Source organism: Notamacropus eugenii, chromosome 1 (genome assembly GCF_028372415.1).
Source record: "Notamacropus eugenii isolate mMacEug1 chromosome 1, mMacEug1.pri_v2, whole genome shotgun sequence".
Lineage (NCBI taxonomy): Eukaryota > Metazoa > Chordata > Mammalia > Diprotodontia > Macropodidae > Notamacropus > Notamacropus eugenii.
This window is the reverse complement of record NC_092872.1, coordinates 411,138,677-411,163,465: the sequence shown is the minus strand read 5'-3', so window position 1 is coordinate 411,163,465 and position 24,789 is coordinate 411,138,677. Positions and strand designations below refer to the sequence as shown.

Sequence of the window (24,789 nt, the reverse complement as noted above, 5' to 3'; positions counted from 1 at the left end):
TTCTGAGGTCCCTTTTAGCTCTGACATTCTTTATATCCCTTCCAGCTCTGACATTTTGTAGTCTGTGTATCACATTCCACCTTCTATTCTATATTCTACCTTCTAACTCTGTTCCACTGTGCTCTATGCTCTGATAGTCTGTGTTCTATGTTCTAATCAGGCTTCTAGCTCAAACAGTCTATGTTCTTTGTTCTGAAGTCCCATGCATCTGTCTGCGTTCTACACTATTGTTCTGAGATCTCTCTTAGCTCTCCTGTTGTCAGATTCAATGGCATTCTATGTAATGAAGCAAATTTCAGTGATTATTTTCTTTTTCTTATCAATGATCATTTGTAATTGTGAAAATCTGCAGGTTGATAAAAAAAATTAACCAAACAGAAATAGACAGGAAAGATTCTCTGAAAGGAATAATGACCCTCATTCTATAGGACCCAGAGCATTTCCTGGGGGCATTTTTCTGTATGAGCTTTAAGTAATGAGCACTGAACTTCTCTCCACTGACCAGTTCTTTGGTCCTCAGTTTCCTTTTCTGTACAAATAGGGGAAATAACCAATGTTTTCACTCCCTTGGAAGACTTTTGTGGGGTTCAAATAAGAAAATATGTGCCAATCACATTCCAAAGTGTTAAACAGTACAGAAAAGGGAACTTTGAATGGAAACTACCCCATGATCATCATCCCCCATAGTGTATCATATCCTTACTTGTGGGTGATCATGGGATAGCTGCCATTCAAGGTTCCCATTTCTGTAGTGTAAGACACTACAGAATGTAATGTGATTGGCATATATTTTCTCATTTGATACTCTTAAAAGTTTTCCAAGGGAATTAAATCAAAATTTATTTCTCGCATTTTACAGAAAAGCAAACTGAAGCCCAAACAGGAAGAGTTACTGAATATTAGTTGAAAAGGACATGAGAGTCCACTTTGTGTAACCTTTCAGTTAAAGATGGGAAACTAAAGCCCAAGGAAGTTATACTAATTTGATTCTAAGAAAGACATCATGTCCAGAATAAAAGACGTGATAATCCTACTATGCTCTGCTCTGGTCCGACCTCACTTGCAGCATTTATTATATTCCATTATGGGCAATATGTATTAGGAAGGACCTTGCTAAACTGTAGCAAACAAGGGAAGGATGAGTAAGGTTGGTGATGGGACAGATTATGCCCTATAGAATTTATAGAAATTATCAGTTTTGCCCTGGGGAAGAATAGATTTAAAAGAAATAGGACTACTAAAGGATGTCATGTAAAAAACAATTCACCTGATTTTGCTCAGCCCGAGGAAGCTGAAGTAAGATTGATGGAATATACCTACAAAGAGGCAGATTTTTGGCTTAGTCTAAGAGAGGGAAAATTGATAATGAAAACTGTCCTAAAGTGAAATAGTCTGCTTTGGGAGGTAGAGAGCTCTCCATCAGTGGAAGCATTGCAGCAGAGGCTGGACAAGCCCTTCTTGGAGGTTGTTGCAGAGATTTCCTTTTAGGAATTATTGGACTATTTCTCTTCTGAGCTTCTTTCCCACTCTGAGATTCCATTATTCTGCCAAGTGAATTGTCCAAGGTCACATGACTAGATCAAGACATGAATTGAAGTGATTTGATTCTTCATATAGCCCCAAATTTTCAATTCAGCAAGCATTTTGAAATACTTTTTACACATCAGGTAAGAAGAAGCATGACATATGGATAAAGAGAAGGCCTTGGAGTTAGGAAGAACTGGTTTAGAGCCCTGTATTTGTCACCTTCTATCTATGTGACTCTGGGTAAGTCACTAAACCTTGAGGTTACATCAGTAAACTAAGTTTATAATTAACTTTTACATAACAGTTACAGATCTGTAAGGATAGAACGTGCTTCCTCACCAAGAATTCCATGTACCAGTGAAATCACAAGTTCCTCCCACCCTGAACCCCTGAAAGGGGGTCAGGCCCTGTGTTAGGCCATGGGGATATAAAGATGAAAATGAAAACAGTCCCTGCCCTGAAAGAGTTTATAGTCTATCTTAGTCAGATAAGTAGCTCCAGAATCCATTCAAAGTGAATGCAAGGTAACTTCAGGAAGGCGAGGGCACACTATTAAGGAGAGGTCTAGGAAGGCCTCATGTGGAAGAGCATATTTGAGTTGAGCCATGAAGGAATGAAGGAATATAAAACAGAGTGAGAAAGGAGGACATTTCAGACCCTGGGAGCAGTCTTTGAAAAGGTATAAAGGTTCTAGGAAAGGGAATGTAGAGCATAGTGAACAGTAGGTACAGGCTTTGATCAACAGGAGGTGTTGGGAGGTGTTGCTCCCAAAGACAAGGAAGTATACGGACCTAACCAAAGTAGTCATCCATTGTTAGGGGAGTTCAGAGCAGATTCTTCAGAACATCCTTGTGTGAGTGAATGGTCTTTCCTAAAGGAATCCACAAACACAGTAGAGGTATTTAAGGCAAGTCTGGATAAATTTTTTCAGGTACACTGGATAGATGAATCCCTGTTAGGTACTGGTTCCAGCTAAAATCCCATTTTCCACAGGAAGCCTCTCCCAATCCCTCTTAATTCTAGTGCCTTCCCTCTGCTGATGATTTCCAATATTTCTCTCCTGTGGTTTAGCTAATATGTTGCTGCTGAGTGATTTTCAATAATGTACAACTCTTTGTGACTCCCATTGGGGCTTTTCTTGGCAAAGATTCTGGAGTGTTTTGCTATTTCCTTTTCCAGTTCAGTTTACGTATGAAAATATTGAGGAAGAGTTAAGTAATTTGCCCAGGGTTACACAGCTAACCTCTGTAACTGGAGGTTCGATTTGAATTCAGGTCTTCTTGACCTGGCCTTTATCCACTGTGGCACCTAGTTGTATATAATTGTTTGCCTCTTCTCCCCCTCATTAGATTGTTGAGTGCACTCTCACTATCAACAGTCAGTCTTGTCTCCCTACCCCTTCATGGCAGGGACTGTCTTTTACTCTGTTTTGCATATTCAGTGTTGATTATCCTGCCTGAAATAGGTGATTAGTAAACGCTTATTGACTGACTGGCTGAATCTCAGCTCTGAAGCTCTGAGTATCTGGGTGTCTGTCATATAGTAGGAGAATCTTTTTTTTATTACTCTTTTATTACTCTTCTAGCCTAACTGCTTTCCCATGCCAGGATGCTACAAAACCTTTTGGCCTGTCTGTGGCACTGATAGAAAGACTTATGACAGTGATTGTGAGCTGTGTCATGAAAATAAGTAAGTCCCACTATGACTTTCTTCTGAGATGGCACTTCAAAGCTCATTAATGCTCATTTCCTAGAACTTCAGAGGACCTTAGAAGTCATCTAGTCTACTTTTTAACCAAGGGTCTCTAGGTTGGCCCCCTGCCAACAGATCAGTGGAAAAACTTCATAGGATCCATGAACTTGGACAGGAAAAAACTTGCATATTTATTTTCACTAACCTGAAACTGAAATTTCTCATTTCCTCCTGTTAGGAAAGTAGGCAACAAACTGAAAAGGGATCTATCAGCTTTGCCAGATTGCCAAAGATCTCTCTCTCTCTGTCTGTCTTTCTGCCTCTCTCACACACACACAAACATACACACACATACACAAACACACACACATTTTAAAAAATAAGATAAAACATAACACTGATCTTGTCCAAAATCTTCATTTGACAGAGACCATGAAGGAGGAGATGCTGCCTTGTGCAAGGCATCCCAGGTAATAAATTATAAGAAGGGGATTCAAGCCCAGTTCTGCTAGCTCCTAATCTGCTTTTCTTTCTACTATACAATGATGTCTCTAATTATGTACATCTGCTTAGATGTGAACAAGATTCTTGTAATTATTTGGATCAAATGGACAGTGAGAGAGGAGTGCAGATGATGTAAATTGGGTCACCACTACAATGAGGTTGAGGAAGAATACAGTGGACAGTAAGAAATCTCTCCTAAAGAGTTCCCTTGAGGACAGTTTAAAACATGGAGGGAGAAGGGGAACAATCTTGTTCTTGGAGTCAGCTACAAACTTGCCTCATGATCTAGTCCTAAATCAACTACTAATTAGCTTCATGATCCTGGGAAGGTCATTTCACTTCTGTATGTTTAGATTTCTTCTTCTGTCAAATGGAGGATTTGGACCAGATGGTCTTTTAAGTGCCCTTCCCTGAACTCCTATCTAGAGTTAGAGTTTTGTGTTCCGTAATCTCCTTATCAGAAACTCCACGTGTGTTACCCCAAAAAGATGCTTCTGTGTAAGTTAAGGGTTTAAAGGTTAGAACACGGCCCCCAAGTCAAACTCCATGAATCTATAACTCCGATTTCACTCTGCTATTGTATTCACTGGCCAACATTTGGCAAATTCATTTTCTTCAAGGGTTCTCAACACTCTGGCTGGGGACACCAAACACATACACTTCAAATAATAAAACAGTCAGGACAGCTAAATAACATAGTGTATATTAATAGGTACATTTATAGTTAAACTCTTTCATGCAGTCTTAATCTCAGTGATCTGAATCACTTGCTGGCCTCAGAAAATTACTTGCTGTTTGTCTCTGAGTAAGTCTGCCTCGGTTTTATCATCTGTAAAATGAGCTGGAGAAGGAAATGGCAAGCCACTCCAATTGTTATTCATCCTTTGTTCTCAAAAAGGATTGAATCTTTAGTAAGACACCCTCACATAGTGTCATGGAGAGTAGGACATGATTGAAATGACTGAAGAACATAACAGAAGCAAAGGAGTTCAAAGGAGGAAGATGTCGGTGAGTTGTGGAGGAGCAAGGGAGGTAGAGAAGGTGAGACTTGAAAAATGAATATAAATTGAACCAACTTAAGAAAAGGGAAGAACTTTGCATAACAAAAGAACAACTTGATGAAAGAGCCAAGGGAGTTCTGTGTCTGGTGAGACTATGGGATCTGACAGCTAACGCTGAGATTGAGGATTAAGATTGAAATTTTTTTCCCTGCACAGGACACATTTCCAAATTATTCTACAGTTTTACCCCAGTTTTGTCCCCCATCAGAGGCCTCCTCCATATAGGGACTGGGAAAGTGGGGAATTACCCAAACCTGATCTGCCATGAGGGTTCCAGTCTTGTGTCTCTCACGAGGGATTATGAAGTACCCCCATTTCTTGGGCCTGACTTGGTATTTTGAGACATTCTAAGTGGCTGATGGTTTCAATCCATTTACAAACCATACTAAGATGACCATGGAATCATTTGGCAATTTTCCCATGGTCTGGCTAAGTTGTTGACATGAACTTATATTTTTATCAGCCTTAGGGGGCACAAACAAAAGTAAAGTGGCCTTGATTTGGAGAAATTCACCAGGTTCAAAGGTAAAACCATAAACTCAAAGAATACATAATGTCAGAGCTGAAAATGACCTTAAAACACAAACTTTAAAATGTATCTGTACTTTAAATATATATATATATGTATGTGTATATATATATATATATATATATATATATATATATATATATATATATATACATATATGTGTATACATACTTATACATATATCACATTGACTAGAACATTTAGGGAAGCTCTGTGTAAAGGTCTGAATCAAGGATTCTTTATTTCTTCTGTGTCTTGAATGCCTTTGGCAGTCTGGTGGAATCCTTCTCAGAATCATGTTTTTAAAGGCATAAAACGAAAGACATAGGATTACAAAGGAAATGGAAAAAAGAAAGAAAAAAGTTCCTAGATTCCAAGTTAAGAACTCTTAACTAGATTTTTCCTGAATAGACTGATTGTCCAAATTCAGAGTGATGAAAATATTATGACATATTATGCATCAAAAATAAGTAATTTATAATCTCTAAGCAAATTTGGTTTTATAGTCCCTAAGCAAATTGTAAATATAACACTTTTCTTTTTTTAAAGAAGAGTAGACAATACATAAGACGGAACCAATAGTTATAAGGTGGTTAAACTGAAAGAGATCAGGGTCCTAGCATAGCAGTGGATTTAATTCATGTGGAAACATGAATCCTGGGGAAAGAGAGGTGAGGAAGCATGGAAGAAATCTGAGACACTTTAAAATGTTAATAGATAACATTTATATAGCACCTACAATGTGCAAGGAAATTTGCTAAGCACTTTCCAATTATTCTTATTTGATCTTCACAAAAACCTAGGGAGAAAGGTACTAATATTATTCATTTTGAAGATGAGGAAACTGAGGCAAACAGAGATATTATGTAACTTGAATAATGTCACATTGCTAATGAATGTCTGAGGTTGGATTCAAAGACAGATCTTCCAGATAGAGGATCCCCACCTCTATCCACTGTGCTTCTTTGCACTGAGGGAGAAAAAATAACTAATAAGATGAAGTTGGAAAGTTCTGGATATGTTTAACCTAGAGAACAGAAAACAAATCAAGATGGGAAGATAAGCATAGGGGAGGGGATATTAATCACTGCCTTTCAATATGATAAAGATTGTTGAGGTAGGAAGAATGCACTTTGTTTTGCTTAGCCCCAAAAGGCAGAAACAAGAAGAAGTGAGCAGAAATTGCCAAGAGGCTGATTTTGGTTCAAAACAAGAAATTTCTGACAAAAAAAATCTGGCTATCCTTCAAGCTGCTGACATTCTGATGTTCTTTGTTGTAAAGCCCCTTCCAACTTCTACATTCTGTGTTTTAAAGTTCTTTCCTACTCTAACGTTCTATCTTGTCCTTGTTCTAATAATGACTTTCTGGTCACAATTTTCTTTCCCTTTTAAGGTCTACATTTTGGTAATAGTGGTGACTCACAGTGCTCTATCTTTTCATTTCTTCTACAGGAAAAGAGCTGTTCCTGTTGGAATCCAAAAAGAAGGGGAGTGCTGAGGAATCAAAATATCCTGGGTCCCAGTGAGACAGCATGACAGCTGAACAGGCTTATTCTTTAATAAATGCATAAGACTGATACCTGCCACTCTTGTGGTTTCTCATTAAAAAATGTTGGAGAGAGAAAGTGTGGCATTGTGGATGGAAGACTGGCCTTTGGATCAGTTCAAATCCTGCCCTAGATCCAGTATTTAAAAAATATTTATTTATTTTTAGTTTTCAACAGTCACTTCCATAAGTTTTAAATTTTCTCACCCTCCATTTTCCCACCTTCCCAACATGGCATGCAATATGATATGGTTCTACACTTACATTCCTATTAAACATATTTTTGCATTAGTCATGTTACATGGAAGAATAACATATGGGACAGACAATGAGAAAGAAAAACAAAACAAAACAAAATGATAAAAAAAAGATAATAGAATCCTTCACTCTGCATTCTGACTCCATAGTTCTTTCTCTGGGTGTGGATGGCATTTACCATCTTGAGTCCCGTGGAATTGTTTGAGGTCCTTGCATTTCTGATAAGGACTAAGTCTATCAAAATCAGTCATAATACATTCTGCCTGTTTCTGTGAACAATGTTCTCCTGGTTCTGCTCACTACACTCATCATCAGTTCATATAAGTTTCTCTAGGATTTTCTGAAGACTCTTGTTCATCATTTCTTATAGCACAATAGTATTCAATTATATTCATATAACACAACTTGTTCAGCCGTTCCCCAACTGATGGGCATTCCCTCAATTTCCAATTGTTTGCCACCACAAAGAGAGCTTCTATAAATATTTTTGTACATGTGGGTCCTTTTCTCATTTTTTATCATCTCCTTTAGATACAGCCTTAGAAGGAGTATTGCTGGGTCAAAAGGTATGTACTTTTTTATAGCCCTTTGTGCATAGTTCCAAATTGCAGAATGTTTGAATCAGCTCATAGCTCCACCAACAATGAATGTGTCCCAATTTTCCCACATCCTCTCCAACATTTTTGATTTTCCTGTTTTCTCATGTTAGGCAATCTGACAGATGTGATGTGCTCTCTAAGAGTTCTGATTTGCATCTCTCTAATCAATAGTGATTTAGAGCATTTTTTCAAATGACTATAGATAGCTTTAATTTCTTCCTCTGAAAAATGCCTGTTCATATCCTTTGACTATTTATCAGTCGGGGAATGATTTGTGTTCTTGTGAATTTGACTCAGTTCAATGAGGCCTTTTTTTATCAGAGACATTAGTTGTAAAAATTATTTCCCTGTCTCTTGTTTGGTCATAAATTCCTCCATTCTCCATAAATCTGGCAGGCAAAATATTCCTTGCTCCCGAATTTGTTTATAGTATCAGCCTTTATACCTAAATTGTGTACCTATTTGGACTTCATTTTAGTGTACGGTATCAGACATTGGTCTATGTCCAGTTTCTGTCATACTATTTTCCAGTTTTTCAAGCAGTTTTTGTCAAATAGTGAGTTCCTATGTCAGAAGCTGGGATCTTTGGGTTTGTCATCAACTAGTGTTACCTTGTGTAGCTAACCTATTCCATTGATGTACCCATCTATTTCCTAGCCATCCCAAGTAGTTTTGATGATTGCAGCTTTGTAATACAATTTAGGGTCTGGTGTGTGCATACTGGTTTCCTTAGCATTTCTTTACATTAATTCCCTTAATATTCTGGACCTTTTGCTTTTCCAGATGAATTTTCATATTATTTTTTCTAGCTCTTTAAATGATTTTTTGGAAGTTTGATAGGCATGACACTGAATAAGTAAATTAATTTAGGTAGAATTGTCATTTTTATTATATTACCTCAGCCTACCCATAGACAATTGATGTTTTTCCAATTATTTATATCTGACTTTTTTTGTGTGAAAAATGTTTTGTAGTTGTTTTCATATAATTCATGGGTTTGCTTTGGCAGGAAGACTCCTAAATATTTCATTATGTTTACAATACTTTTAAATGGAATTTCTCTTTCTAACTCTTGCTCTTGGGCTTTGTTAGTAAAATATAAACATGTTCATGATTTATGTGGGTTTATTTTATATACTGCAACTTTGCCAAAGTTGATTACTTCAAGTAGTTTTTTACTTGATTCTCTAGGATTCTCTAGGTATATCATCATATCATCTGCAAAGAGTGCTAACTTAATTTTTTCTTTGCCTATTCTAGTCCTTTCAATTTCTTTTTTATCTCTTATTGCTAAAGCTAACATTTCTAGTACCATGTTTAATGACAGTGGTGATAATGGACATCCCTGTTTCACCTCCAATCTTATTAGAAATGCCTCTAGCTGATCCCCATTACATATAATGCTTGCTGAAAGTTTTAGCCAGATACTGCTTATCATTTTAAGGAGGGTTTCATTTATGCCTGTGGTCACCAGTGTTTTCAACAGAAATGAGTGCTGTATTTTGTCAAAAGCTTTTTCTGCATCTACTGAGAAAATCATTTGATTTCTGTTAGGTTTGTTCTTGATATGATCAATTATGCTGATAGTTTTCCTAACACTGAACCAGCCCTGCATTCCTGGTATAAGTCCCACCTGGTCATAACGTATTATTCTTGTGATAAGTTGCTGTAATCTTTTTGTTAATATTTTATTTAAAATTTTTGCATGTATATTCATTGGGGAACTTGGTCTATAATTTTCCTTCTCTGTTTTGACTCTTCCTGATTTAGGTATCAGTACCATATCTGTATCATAAAAAGAATTTGGTAGGACTCGTTCACCATTTTTCCCAAATATTCCATAAAATATTGCAATTAATTATTCTTTAAATGTTTGATAAAATGTCTTTGTAAATCCATCTGGCCCTGGGGATTTGTTCCTAGGGAGTTCATTGAGGGTTTGTTCAACGTCTTTTTTTCTTCTTCTGTCAATCTAGAAAACTTATTTCTTTTTTGTAAATACCCATCCATTTCACTAAGATTATCAAATTTGTTGGCACACAGTTGGGCAAAATAGTTGCTAATTATTATTTTGATTTCCTCTTCATTGGTGGTGAATTCACCTTTTTTATTTTTGATAGGGGTAATTTTGTTTTCTTCTTTTTTTTTTAAAATTCAGTTAACCAAAGATTTGTCAATTTCATTGTTTTTTTCATAAAACCAGCTCTTACTTTCATTTATTAGTTCAATAGTTTTCTTAATTTCAATTTTACTAATCTCTCCTTTGTTTTTCAGCGTTTCTAATATGGTATTTAACTGAGAAATCTTAATTTGTTCTTTTTCTAGTTGTTTCAGTTGCATGCTCAATTCATTGATCTCCTTTTGCTCTATTTTATTCACATAAGCATTCAGAGATATAAAAATTTCCCTAAGAGCTGCTTTCACTGCATTCCTTGAGCTTTGGTATACTGTCTCATAATTCTCATTTTCTTGAATGAAGTTATTGATTGTTTCTATAATGTGTTGTTTGACCCACTCATTCTTTGGGATTAGATTATTTAGTTTCCAATCAATTTTTAGTCTATCTTTCCATGGCCCTTTATTACATACAATTTTTCTTACCTCATGATCTGAAAAGGATGCATTTAATATTTTTGCCTTTCTGCACTGGATCATGAGGTTTTTGTGTCCTAGTACATGGTCAGTTTTTGTCTATGTGCCATGTACTGCTGAGAAAAAGGCATATTCCTTTCTCTCCCTATTCAGTTTTCTCCAGAGGTCTACCATATCCACCTTTTCTCAAATTCTATTCACCTCTTCCACTTATTTCTTGTTTATTTTGAAGTAAGATATATCAAGTTCAGAGAAGGGGGTGGTTGAGGTCCCCACTAGTACAATTTTGCTTCCTATTTCTTCCTGTGACTTCCTTAATTCTCCTTTAAGAATTTGGATGCTATACCACTTAGTACATATATAATTAGTAATATAACTTCATTGTCTATGGTGCTTTTTAACAGAATAAAGGTTCCTTCCTTATCTCTTTTGATTATACCTATTTTTACTTTTGCTTTGTCTAAGATTAGGATTGCTATTCCTGCTTTTTTTTTTGTCAGCTGAAGCATGATATATTCTACTCTATCTTTTTACCTTTACCCTGTGAGTTTTCCCTTTGTCAGATGTGTTTCTTGTAGGATTCTGGTTTTTAATCCATTCTGGTTTCTACTTCAGTATTATGGGAGAATTAATCTCATACCCTTTCACAGTTATGATTAAGATATGTTTTTCTCTCCATTCTATTGCCTCCCCTTAAGCTCTTATTTCTCCCTTCTCCCTTACCAGCCTCAAAAGAGTTTCGCTTTTGACCACCATCTCCCTTCATTTTCCCTTCCTTCTATCAGCATCCTTATCCTTTCTTTCCCTTTTCCCTCACTACTTCTTCCCTCCCTTCTGACAACAGCCTGTCTTTTCTTTCCCTTTCCCCCTCCTACTGGTCTGTAGGGCAAGCTAGATTTCTGTACTTAACTGATTATGTTATTACCACCTCAAATCAAATCTGATGAGAATAAATCTCAAATGATGCTCATTAACTCCATCATTTCCCTCTACTGTATTTTTTGTGACTCTTCATGTGATGTAATTTACACTTTTCTGCCCCCTCTTTTCCTCTTCTCCCATTACAATCCCTTTTTCACAGTTTTTAATCATATCAGTTAATTTTTGCCTACACCTTTTGTCTATGTATATCCCTTTTAAATGTCATAATAAAGACATAGTTCTCAAGATTTACAATTTTTGTCCTCCTATGTAATGATGTAATCAGTTTGCCCTTATTGAATAACATACTTTTTGTTTTCATATTTTCCCTTTTTACCTTTTTATGCATGTCTTGAGTCTTGTATTTGAAAGTCAAAATTTTCACTGAGCTCTGACTTTTTCATCAGGAAGGTCTTTGAAGTCCCTTATTTCACTGTATGTCCATGTTCTTGCCTGAAAAATTATGTTCAGTTTTGCTGATTAACTGATCCATGGTTGTAGTCCAAGTGTGTTTGCCCAACTGATTATCATATTCCACTCCCTCTAATCTTTTAATGTAGAAGCTGCAAGGTCTTGTGTGATCCTGACTATAGTTCCATAATATTTGAATTGTCTCTTTCTGGCTGCTTGCAATATTTTCTCCTTGAGCTGATACTTCTGGAAGTTCACTATGCTATTCCTTGGCATTTTCAATTTGGGATCTCTTTCAGGAGTTGATTGGTGGATTCTTTCTATGACTATTTTACTGTCTGGTTCTAGGACCTCCAGGCAATTTTGCTTGATGTTTTCTTGGAAGATACTGTCCAAGTTCTTTTTTTCATCATGACTTTCCTAGGTAGACCAATAATTCTTCAGTTGTCTCTTCTGGATCTATTTTCCAGGTCAGTTGTTTTTCCAAGGGGATATTTTTTTTCTATCTTTTCCATTCTTTAAATTTTGTTTAACTGATTCTTGATGCCTCATAGATTCATTAGCTTCTCTTTGAAATTCTAATTTTTAGTGAACTGTTTTCTTCAGTTAGGCTTGTATATCTTTTCCATTTGTCCAGCTTTACTCTGGTTTTGTACCTCCTTAAGCATTTGGCAAATTGTATTTTGGAAGGAATTATTTTCTTCAGTGATGTGTTTTCCATTTTTTCAATTGTGTTTTTAAATAATTATTCAATTTTTCTTCTACCTCTCTAATTTGCTTTAAAATCTTTCTTGAACTCTTCTGAGAATGCTTTCTGGGCTTGAGACCATTTCATATTCCTTTTTCAGATGTTTCAATGCTATCCTCTCCTGGATTGATATTTTGATCTTCCCTGTCCTGATAGAAAAAATCTATGGTCTTTGCTTTTCTAATTTGCTTTTTGCCCATTGTGCCTGACTTTTCCCCTGGTTTTTAAAGTGGATCTCTGCTTTTGAGATACAGGGGCTCTGTCTCATGCTTCTTGTACTGGATACTAGCAACCTGGTTACTCACTTTGTGTGCTGTGGTTTCTGGTTCTGTCAGATAGAAGCTATATAATGATGTAGCTTACCTGGTGCTGAATTGGAGCTGGCTGGTGTGTGCTGAGGCTAAGTGCAATCTCACTGTGTTTCCCCAGGGTTATACTGAAGCTCCCAGTATGAGGTATGACAGAAAGGTAGTCTGACCACTGGAGGTCTTCTCTTTCCCTTAGGGCTGCACTTGAGCACAGGTAGGTTCAGATGCTGGTGGGTGCCCATTTGTGTTATTGTCTGTAGATTCCCTTGACCGTACACAGGGACACCTGAAGTCCTGATGTTGGTGCTTGCTGGCTCCACCACTCTGGGCCTCCAGATCTCCCTATGGTCAGCTGAGGTGGGACTTGTTGCTAGTTTACTAGGATGCCTCCTGTCCTCTACTGGTTCCCTTCACCCACAGCAAGACATTAATTCCCCTAGCCTTCTGAGCTACAAGGCTACCATGCCCTTTCTGTTGACTCCACTATTTCAAGACTTTTCTTGGGTTATATTCTCTGGATTTTTCAAAGTTAATAAGTAGGGTAAGATAACTTACAGTATTCTCTGCCATACTGACTCCTGGAAGTTTAAGTAGGTGACTTTTAAACATTTAGTCTATGGGCTCATAGCCCCAGGAGTAGCTGCTGCCACTGCTTCAGGACCCTCATAGAACTGAGCCTTTCTCACATTCAGTTCAGACAGATACCCATCTTGTACTAAGATGTCTGGGAACTGCCACTGCCACTAGAAGAGCACTCTACCCCTCTACTCAACCCCTCAGTTTGTCCTGGGCTGGAAATCTGCCACTCTCTGCATCCCTGTGGATTCTGTCACTCCAAAATCCAGCCAGATTCACTTCCTAGAACTTCCTAGTTCTATCTGAAGGAATTTGTGGGTGATCTCAGGTTAGTCCCTGCTTTCACTCTGCCATCTTCTCTCCACCCTCCATCCACACCCACTATTGCCTGTGTGGATTTAAGCCTTTCTTATCACCCTTGCTGCCTGTGTGACACATCACCTCTCAGTCCCTCAGGCAACTCTCTAAGTTTATAAAATTCAAAGAGTGTGCTTACTTCCATTGGGAAAAAGAGTTACTCATGAGAAGTTCCATTTAATGATAAAATCATAGCTCTGATTCAAAGAAAAAACCTAATGAACAAGATATGGAGGAGGAACTAGGAAGAGGGGCTAGCATATAATTACTTACATTTTTATAGGACTTTATAGTAATAAAGATGTTTATAGTAGTTTATACCATTCAGTGCTCATTAAAAGACACTTAAGAAGGGAGAGAAGTCCAGAGATTGAATTGAGTAGCTGAGATGAATGAGACAGTCTTCGAGATTGAGATTCTCTCAATCATAGAGAGAGGCATCAAGACTCAAACAAAGAAGTTACAAGTCCTGTTGCATTCTATTGTGGTCAGTCCACATCTCCAGAGTGGGAGGCAGGAAGACCAGTGAGACACAGTAGAAAAAAATATATATTCATTTCTAGGGTTAGATAAGTGACAAACTGGAGCAGGCCCAGAGAAGGACAAGTATCAGAGCAATGGGAGCCCAAGAGGCCATGCTATTTCCATCAGTTGATAGAGCTCTGATCAAGAGAAGACATGTGACATAATGGTTATCCTCTAGTATCTGAGGAGTTCTCAAAGGGAAGAACTTGATCTGCTGGCCACAGAGTACAGAAACAAGAGCAATGGATCAATCACAGGAAGGAGCATTTAGGAAGGATATCAAGAAGAGCTTCCTAATATTAAGATCCGTCCAAATGAGGAAAGGGTTTAGATGTATGTAGTAGGTTCCCACCCCTGGAAGCCTTTAAGTGGAAATGGTAGGATCACTTGTTGGAGACTTTGTAGGGGAAGATCCAGGCCAATTCTGGGTATCACAGTCTAGTCAGGACCTCCAGGGGAAATGAGATGCTTGGTCAATATTTTCTGGTGGTTTGATCCACTTTTGCCAATTTATACTCACTTTGCTGGGTGATGTGGAAATCAAGTGAATTCCCTGAATAAGGTTCATTGGATAGAAATGCTTTCCTTCTCGACCAGCTTCCTTTGACTCCCAAGAAATGATTGGAGGGAGCTCTTGAAATTCCATGGAAACAAGATGGTTCTGAGATTTAAGTGGGCTCACTAGGGGGTGATGTAGTTCTATCACCTGACCTTCCCTAACCATCTAGTATAGATAGCTACCCACATATCAAAGTAGGCATAAGGTACTACAGTTGCCAGGGAGCAATATACCCAAATAGGGCAAATCATGAGGTTATGGTGAGAATTAGATTTGCCCAGTCATACAAAGTCTAAATTGGAAAAGAAATCAAAATGCTTAAGAAAACATCAAATGTCAGAACTTCAGACATAGAATATAGTATGCCAGAGCTCAGAGGATCTTAGGTCAGAGTATACAGACTATAACAGTGGAAAAGACCATGAGCATAGAATGTCTTAGCTAGAAGGAATTCCAGAAACATACAATGGAGGATAAATAATAGCATATAGATTTTTTCCTCATTTTAAAAGTTGTATTTCTTTCTCCATTACATGTAAAGATTTTTAACATTCTTCTTTTCAAAAGAAAAATGTTGAGTTACATATTATTTCCCTCCATCCTTCTCTTCTTTCTCCTTGAGAAGATAAGTTATTTTCTATAGATAATACCTGTGTAATTACCTTTCTTTGATTCTTGCTGAAAAGAACAGAGCTGAATAGAAAATTTGACTTTTGGATGCAAGAATCAAGAGAAGCATGGAAAGATAAACAGGAAAGAGATATCATAAGAGGCTTACTAAAGTTGACCTATTTGCATTCCTACATGGAAAGATAATATTTGGAGCCCTTGAAAGTTTTCTCAGTATTAGGGTAGTTGGAGCAATTATATTTATAGACAGAGGGAATAGGACAAGTTGAATATGAAGGGATGATATCTAAAAATATAAAATTAAAGGATGAGAGAGGAATATATTGGGAGAAGGAGAAAGGGGGAAATAGAATGGGGTAAGTTATTTCTCAAATAAAAGAGGCAAAAAAGAACTTTTACAATGGAAGGAAAGAGGGGGAAGGTGAGAGGGAAACAGTGGACCTTACTCTAATCAGATTTAGCTTAAGAAATAATACCATGCACACTTAATTGAGTATGAAAATCTATCTTATAATACAGGAAAATAGGAAGAAAGTGGATAATCAGGGGAGGAGGTATGATAGAAGGGAAGACAAATGAGAGGAGGGGTTAATTGGAAGTAAAGTCTTTTGAGGAGGGACAGGGTCAAAAGAGACAATAAAATAAAAGAGGGTAGGATAAGATCGAGGGAAATATAGTTAGTCTTCCACACCATGACTGTTATAGAAGTGTTTTGCTTGACTACACATGTACAATCTATATTAAATTGCTTGCCTTCTCAATAATGGTGAGTGGGGAGAGAGGAAGGAAGATAAGTTGGAACTCAAAGTTTTAAAAATGAATGTTAAAAATTGTTTTTACATGAAACTGGGAAATAAGACATACAGGCAATGAAGTATAGAAATCTATTTAGCTCTACCAAAAAATAGAGGGGAAGAGGATAAGAGAAGGGGGAGGGTATGATAGAAGGAAAGGCAAATTGAGTGATGGAATAATCAGAATGCATGTTGTGTTGGGGTGGGGTGGATGTGAGACATGGAGAGATAATTTGCAACTCAAAATCTTGTGAAAGTGAATGTTGAAAATTAAAAATAAAAAATAATTTATTTTGAAGAAGAATCAAGCTATTGGAAAAGAAAGGAGAGAATGGGATGAAGAGCAGAATCAGAGCTCAGTGAGTTTTATTATCTTCCTCAAGATCAAATTTAAGTTCCTTTCTTTCATATTTAAAAGGCATCCTATCCAGGTCCCTTCCAAGTGGCAGCTAGGTGATGCAGTAGATAGAGCATGGGACCTGGCATCAGAAAGACTCATATTCCTGAGTTTAAATCTGACCTCAGACACTTACTAACTGTGTGACCCTGGATAAGTCATTTAACTCTTTTGCCTCAGTTTCCTCATCTGAAAATGAGCTGGAGAAAAAAAAAATGATAAACCACTACAGTATTTTTGCCAAGAAAACCCCAAATGGGATCATGACTGAACATGACTGAAGAGTAACAACTGAATCTCTTCCAACCTTTTCAGCCTTCTTTACTCTCTTTCACATAATTCATAATGTAGCTTTACTTGGGACATCACAAACACAACACTCTCCCAAATTCATGCTGCATTATCCCAAGCCCAGAATGTTGTCTCCCCACTGCTGCCTCTTGATATCTCTGACTTCCTTTACAATTCAATTTGAGTCCTAGTTTTTCAGGAGGCCTTTCCTGGGAATTCCCATACCCCTGGCAACTTGTATCTTCCCTCCTATTATCTTACATCTAGTCATACATGTTCTGCATAGAACTAATTATTTTGCAAAATGTTTCCTTTGTTAGAATGTAAACTCTCTGAGGGAAGCACAGTTTTGGCCTTTCTCTGTATCCCTAGTGCTTAGAGTAGTGCCTTGAACATTGACTGTCATTCAGTCATGTCTGACTCTTCATGACCCCATGGACCATAGCCACCAATACTAACCATGGGTTGTATTTTTTAATTTTTTTAATTTATTTTTTTGCAAAGTTACTGCAGTGGTTTGCCATTTCCTTCTTAAGGGCATTAAGGTAAACATATGTTAAGTGACTTGCCCTGGGTCACACAGCTAGTAAGTATCAGAGCTGGATTTGAAATCATATCTTCCTGCCTCCAGGCAATGAAACTGAAATATAATGGTGTTTAATATGCTTGTTGACTAATATAAAAATTTATTGCCAAGAAGAGTTGGCACTAACAAGCAGAAGCATACTTTATCCTCTAAGATTGCTGTAAAGGATGAAAGAATAAGCCATAATGTCGAGATTATTTGAAATATAGAATTGGGTAAGAGACAAAGGAAGTTACAGGAAGAGGATCTCAAGTGATTCAGTGAAGTGTGAGGCAAGACCTTCCCCTGACAGGGAGAAAGAAGGGGTGATGTAGGAGGCACAAAAATAGAGACTTTTTGGAGTAGTAGCTGGTAGGGGTTCCATTCACACCCAATAAGAAAAGAATAAAAAGATCAGTGTGCATCCTTGATGTTCCAGTTTAGTTGAGATAGCATAAATGTGTAGTGCACCCTGTGAAAGCAGGTCCCTAACCCACATGTACAAAAATATTTGTAGCAGCTCTTTTTGGGTGCACAAGGACTGGAAATTGAAAGGATGCTCATCAATTGGGCAATGACTGAACAAATTATAGTATACAAATGTAATGGAATACTATTGTTCTATAAGAAATGATGAGCAGGCAGACTTCAGGAAAGCCTGGAAAGATTATATGAACTGATGCTGAGTGAAGTGAGCAGAACCATGGAAAATATTGTACACAGTAACAGCCATAGTGTTTGAGGACTGCTGTTGATAAACTGATGACTCCTTGGCAATGCAAGGACCTACAACTTTTCCAAAGGACTCATGATGGAAAATGCCATCTACATCCAGAGGAAGAACTATGGAGTTGAATTGCATACTGAAGCAGACTCTTTTCTCTTTTATTTCATTTTGTTTTGCTTTCTTTCTCATGGTTTCTCCCATTGGTTATAATTCTTTTATGTAATATGACTAATGTGAAAATCTGTTTAATAGGAATGTATGTGTAAAGCGCATATTGGATTGCATGCCATCTTGGGGAGGGAGGGAGGAGGAAGGGGGATAAATTTGAAAACTTATGGAAATAAATGTAGAAAATTGAAAATAAATAAATTAAATATTAAAAAAAACTGCAAAAGCAAAATTTAAAAAAAAAGAAAAGAAAGAAGGACCCTAGGACTTTCTAGATTAAGCAAAGGCTTCTGGGTAGACCAGATAACATGAACATGAAGACATGAGAGAATGTGTCCCCATAGAAAAGAATACTGTCCCTGAGCAGGATGATGAAAAACACCAACTCAGCCATCAGTATTTGTTTCTAGAAGGTCCCACTCATAACTGTCACTGTGTTCTCATAATCATACCTTCATCTGGAGGTTATTAATCCTAATAGAAATGAATAAGTATCCTCCTATATAGCACTTTATTTTATGAACAAATGCTTCTAATTCTCATAGACTACAAATTATGGATTAGTTGTCAGTCTGTATCCAGAGAGGGAATTTCTAACCCACTGCAAAACAGCTGGGAAGTTCCCAACACTGATGGAATCACAGCTCCAGAACTCTGTACCTTTCATTCCTCAAAGAAAAAATAAACAAATTTTTCCTTAACTATATCCTAGGGAGATAATTTGAAGATACCCGGAGACAATATGCATATCAAAAGTATGGAATTTTAGAGAGAGAATGCCCTGTCATCTTTATCCATATAGATTCTCTAACTTCCATAGACAGTACATAAATGGACTAAGCTAAGAGTATTTGCTGCTTGACTCATCCAGACCATTTCAGTAGGTCTTTTTTTTTTTTTTTTTTTTTTGCTGAATGTTGAAAAATTTCAAGGCATAAGTCAAATTAAAGTGATGACATTTCAAAGAAAAAAGTCATACCTTTGCTAATTTCCTAACTGTACTTCCCTCTCCCAACATTGTACTGTACCCTTGCCCATTGATCCTTCAACTTGGGACCACCTTTAACTCTACTTCTTTGTCCAGAACATGTCATTTTAAATCAATGGATTGTAGATTTTTCATCTGTAAAATGGGAGTATTTGAACTATATTATCTCTAATGTTGCTTCCATTCTTAGATCTTTGACACTGTGTGGGTGGAGCAGGGCTCTCCTCTGCAGTCTTTCATATTACTGTCTTAGTCAGAATTCCCTTCAATATTGTATTTTAAATTTGAGTGCCTAAACCATGTAGAAAACCAGAAAAAATACACATGGAAAAAATATAAAAATTCCCAAATCATGTCTTCAAACACATTAAAAACATGTTCAAGGAAATTAAGTAAGAAACTATACAAGTAAGAAAAATCAAAGAATCAAATGAGACTGAAGAAAGAAAAAAAAGAAAATTACAGGAGGAAATCAAGCTAAAACTAAAATGGAAGAAATCATGAAAAATATAGAGACAAGAGAAAAATCTGAAAGAGACTGTAGTATTATTATAGCAGTGAATAGATTTCTAGCCAGAACAGATTGACTGCAGAAAGATACAAGTGCTGAAAATCACTGAATTATTTCAAGAATCAGAAAGCATAGAGTAATAAGTGATGGACCTAGATGAAGCAATCTCAGAATTTCTGACCCCTCAGAAATTTTAGAAAAACTAAAGAATTTGATATCATCAAAGAAAACATCGTTGGGCTAGCAAAACCCAAATATGATACACGAAGAAAAAGAATCTATAGGACCCCAACAGGAAAAAATGAAAGATGTAATATTCTTAAAGACATTTTCCTTAAAATATAACAACACAATTATGAAGAAAAACCATGTCAAGCTTCCAGGTGACAGAAATTATCTCCTGAGGAGTAACAAATTAAAATTTAAATCAAAGCAGATATGGCAACAAGAACATGAAAAAAGATAAGCAAAACTGTAATACAAAGAGCAGATTCTGGGAACATGGTAGAGTAGGTCAGAAAATTCCAAACTCTCAAGAATTCCCCCCACAAAAGAGATAAAATAGCACCTTGGAGCAAACAAAGTTTGGGTAAAAACACATAAGTATAGTGGCACAACCAGGGTTTTTCTGGGACAATTTGAGGAGATCAGAACCAAAATCCTTGGACAAGGTTTTGTCCCTGTGAAAATGAAACACCTTGAGGCTAGGGTTTACTTTAACAACAAGCTGCAAGCTGCTTTATTAAACAACAAACAGCAAGCCCTGGGGTTAATTGGTTTGAGAGGTTACTGCTGACCCAGCCACAGGATTATTTACCCCCCAGGGATGGTGAGGGGTGTTGGGCATTTGGCCTGGAAAGATCTAGGGAACTTCTGCTGAAAAGAAAGCTGACCTAGCTGTGCTGCAGAGAGCAACCAGGGGCGAAAAGGAATCACCACACATCTGGTGAGTGCAGAAGATGTGGGGCAAAAACCACTGGCTGTGGGCACGTACAGGACCTTGGAGGTTTGCCTTTGGGGAAGGGGGAAAAAAGAACAAAGTAAAAACGGACATAGCAGAGAAGAAAAGAAAACTTACAAAGAAGCAAAGAAAAGATGGACAGTTCCCAACAAAATGTGTATTATTTGTCATACAGGCTTTCTTGAAATGCAAATTTATTGTTACATATTTTAATCTTCTTTTATGTTCTGCTGTGTATATAACATGCTTTTTTTTCCTTTCTTATTCTGTATTTAAGTTCCGTATATTTAAGTTTATGATATTTTTTTGTTTCCTTTCTATATTGGGAATTTGTGTTCTGATCTTTGAGTCTAGATACATTTTTTAAAGAATGGAATAAAATACATATAAAATTAGGAAGCATTGGCCATGAACCTTTAATTATCTCCCTAACAAATATGGTACACTATTTCAAGGTAATATAGATATCTGAGAAGCAATCAGCCTGAAATACCAAGAATTAGAGGCAACTCAACTGAATTCTCTCAACATTTCTCTCCAAACAACTTAAAATAATGCCTCAAATCAGATTTTGGGGTGGCTGAGGCAACAAAAGGTGAGAGTGAGTGAGTGGGATAGGTTTAGTGAAGACTTCTCAGATTGTAATTTTTCTCCCAGGGGTGAGGTAAGACTGAGAGGTTCATGGTTACTATATTTTTAGAACAGAATAATTCCATATAAGGATATAAAACTGTGTAGTACATTAGGGTCTCAATGATTGGATGAAGTTTATCTAATTCTTCAATGTCTTCATTTCAAAAGAGATTGGTTAGATTTCGTGTCTAGAATGTAAGATCATATTCTCAGCTAATGAGAATAATGGTCAGTGGGGGGGAGGGACTTGCGTTAGGGTCTATATAAATCACTGCCTTTTCTTTGTCTTAGACTTTCCTACTCCTACAGGTGAGCCCTGCTTCTGGAGAATTGAATAAATCACTTTTCTGTCATCACTTTGAGAGGCCTCTGAGTAATTGATTTATGTAGGGACCTGAGCCATCCCACACAGTTTGGGAGCTTTCACTCGGAATCTGTGACCTTTCTGAGAGATGGCTGACAGCTCAGTGCAAAAGACAGGTGTGCCTGTGGGGGAGGCCTTCCCCCCGCCTTGGTCTTTGAAAAGGGCTGCTGGGCCTCCCTCTCTGCAAGGTAACGACCCGAAGCAGAGGAACTCAGTGAGGACAGAAAAGAATAGAGATATGGACTCCGAAGACTCCGAAGCTGTGAAGTGTGTAAAAATGCCAACTGGTTGGTGTTGAAGGTTGCAGTCAGACAACTTGTACGCGTACAACCCAGCGGTAAGCGCGGGGCGGCGGGGGGGGGGGGGGGGGGCCTGGGGGTCAATTCTTTGAGTCTCAGATAGACTCAGGGAGAAGGTGATGACTCCCAACCAAATTGGTAGACTTCAGGACCCCAGGGTGAAGGGCCCCCCAAAAAACATTTGCTGGGTGACTGTGGGTGGGTGGGTGACCCCCACTGAGAGCTAGCGAGGGAGCTAGCAAAATTTGTTGAGTCATAGACTCAGAGGTGTTGGTGACAACCCTTGTCCAAAAGAATGGGAAAGGGGCAGTCCAAACCCCACCGAGCTTCAGAATGGAGTCAGGAAATACCAGTAAATAGTCCTTTGGGAAATCAATTACAAAATTGGCACGAATTACCAAATTATAGAGGAAAGGACAAGAAGAAGATGATTAAGTATTGTTGTTTCATATGGGGTAAAAAGATATCGGAGGAGGAGGCACAATTTGGCCCAAATATGGTTCCTCCAAGAACTGGGTTTGCTAAAAATTTAAACCTATATGTACTATTCTATTCTGTTAAATGTTTTGTCTGTATTTGTTGTGTTGGTATTTCTGTGTGAATGAAAGCCTGTGTGTCTCTGTATTTTTATATGATAAGGTTGTAAATTTAGCCAGCCAGCCAGCAGGAGCAGAAAAACTGAGCTGAACTGTCCTTGAAATTCCTGTTACTCCCTTTCTTCAACCCCTCCAGACTAGTTTCAGAGGGGCGGAGGGACAAGGAGGGAGAGAAAGGGAGAGAAAAATTATTTTACTGTTCAGTTATTATAGTTGGTAACAGCAAGTAAAAGAATGTAGGAGAAGTGTCAGGTTAGGAGTAGAAAGAAATAAGTTATGTGCAGTTTCAAAGTGGCTTGAGGGAAAGGCAAGTGAATTTAAGCAGGTAGAGATGATGAGAGGAGGGGGGTACTGTGTAATCAGAAGGTCTGGAAGAAGTACAAAAGGGAGGGAGGGAATTTATCTTTTTCCCTCAGACCAAAGAGGCATGCTACCAACCATTTAACCATTTCCTGCCTCACCCAAAAGAAGAAATTTTAGTGTAATGGGAAATAACAGAAAGTTAATTGAATTCATTCTGGTTGTATTTGGAATTGTGAATAGGTGAAATGTGTCATCTTTAATTTAATGTTTAAGATAGGTTAGAATTTATTAAAGTTTGGTGTAAGTAAACAGAAGATTAGAAAGTAAAAGAAAATCTCAAGTAAGCAACTTAGAGCTGAGAGTTTTGAATTTAGGTTTAATTAGATCAATATATTTGATGCCAGACAATGTAGTTAAAGTAAAAAGATAATAAGTTTAGGTTTTTCTTTTTCTTTGCAGAGTGGGAGGGCCAGAAAGGGGTGGCCTTGGGAATCCTGGCACAAATAAGAGGAGGGCAGAGACACCCAGTAACATTTCTGCCAAAAATGTTAGATCCAGTAACAAAAGGATAGGTATTTGTTAGATGCAACATTAATCTAATGTAATTGTTACACAATTTTAAATTTGTAATTTATTACATATAAATTGGGGTTTTAAAAAGATGTGATAGAAATTTGATGATTTGAAACTTACATTTGGTTAAAAGAAAAAAAAGAGCTAAATAGGTTAATGGCTTATTTTAAGTTTTAAGTAAACTTAAATAAGTTTAAATTTTTAGGTAATGTAAGTATTGTATTAGAAATTGCATTGTTAAGTTAATTAATGAATTGGTTAAAAAGAGCTGCTATGAATTTTTTTGTAAGAGTTTCCTTGTTGTAGCATTCTCATTAAGAAAATGAGAACGCTTTAAAAATGTACATATATGTGTGTGTGTGTGTGTGTGTGTGTGTGTGTGTGTGTGTGATTGTCAAGCATGTTCCATCTGAGGATGTATTACGTTAAAAGTTTATTTCTGCTGTTGAAAAGGAAATTTTAGCTAAAATTGCTTTTGCCATGAATCAAGCATTTACTCTAAAGTTATATTTGTAAAAGAAAGTTTATGGGCAAATGTGAAAAGGCTTTGGGTTTAGGTTTTTTCTTGTGATTTTTGTCAATTAGTTTCAAGGGGATCGTGATAAATTGTAAACTGTTCGTAAGAGAGGAAATATTTGCTGTATTAAGAAATACTTTGTAAAATCTTTTGTATGGGTTTTTGGAAGGCCTACCTATCCAATTTGTATTTATAAGTTACAAAAGTGGGAAGAATTTAGTTTCTCTAATAGGATATGAAAATGCAATTGATGTCATCTGAAATTTATTGTTCGGGTTCGTAGCTAAAACAATTTGTTATCACTTATGAAAATTATGTTTGCCATTTATAATTCTAATGCTAAAACCTAAAGCTGGTACACTGTGTGAATATGTGGGGGAAAGAAGCAGTCCTCAGGCTAGTAACAAGTACAGCCCCAGCAGATGAGGAGATTGTATATAGAACTTGGTGGTGAGAATTTGAAAATGTATAAGAAATGATCTTCAGTGACTGGCTTTTTAGGGCAAATTTAAGATCTAAGATGTAAATAAAATCCCTGGGAACATTCTTTCTAAACCTAATGGGAATAAATAGATATTGTATCATTGTTACATAGAACAAAATTGGGATTTAAAGTTAACTGTAATTGTATTTTATTTACAGGGGGATTCAGGGAAAGGAATCCCTTACAGAAAAAAGGGGAGGGGGCCCAGGTGGTCTGGGAGCTCCAGGAATGGTCTTGATGGGAGTGGCCAGAAAACTGGAGATTTGGACTGATAG

General features: G+C 37.2%; 1 protein-coding gene across 1 annotated transcript in view; it reads left to right on the top strand.

The window, feature by feature from the left end:
- The first annotated feature begins 21,668 nt into the window (after nucleotides 1–21,668).
- The window catches only part of LOC140518706 (serine protease inhibitor Kazal-type 1-like), a 40,273-nt gene continuing 37,152 nt past the window's right edge, over nucleotides 21,669–24,789 (top strand). Inside the window, exon 1 of the mRNA XM_072631052.1 lies at nucleotides 21,669–22,079. The gene's annotated coding sequence lies outside the window, so the exon portion shown is untranslated. The remainder of the gene's footprint in view (nucleotides 22,080–24,789) is intronic.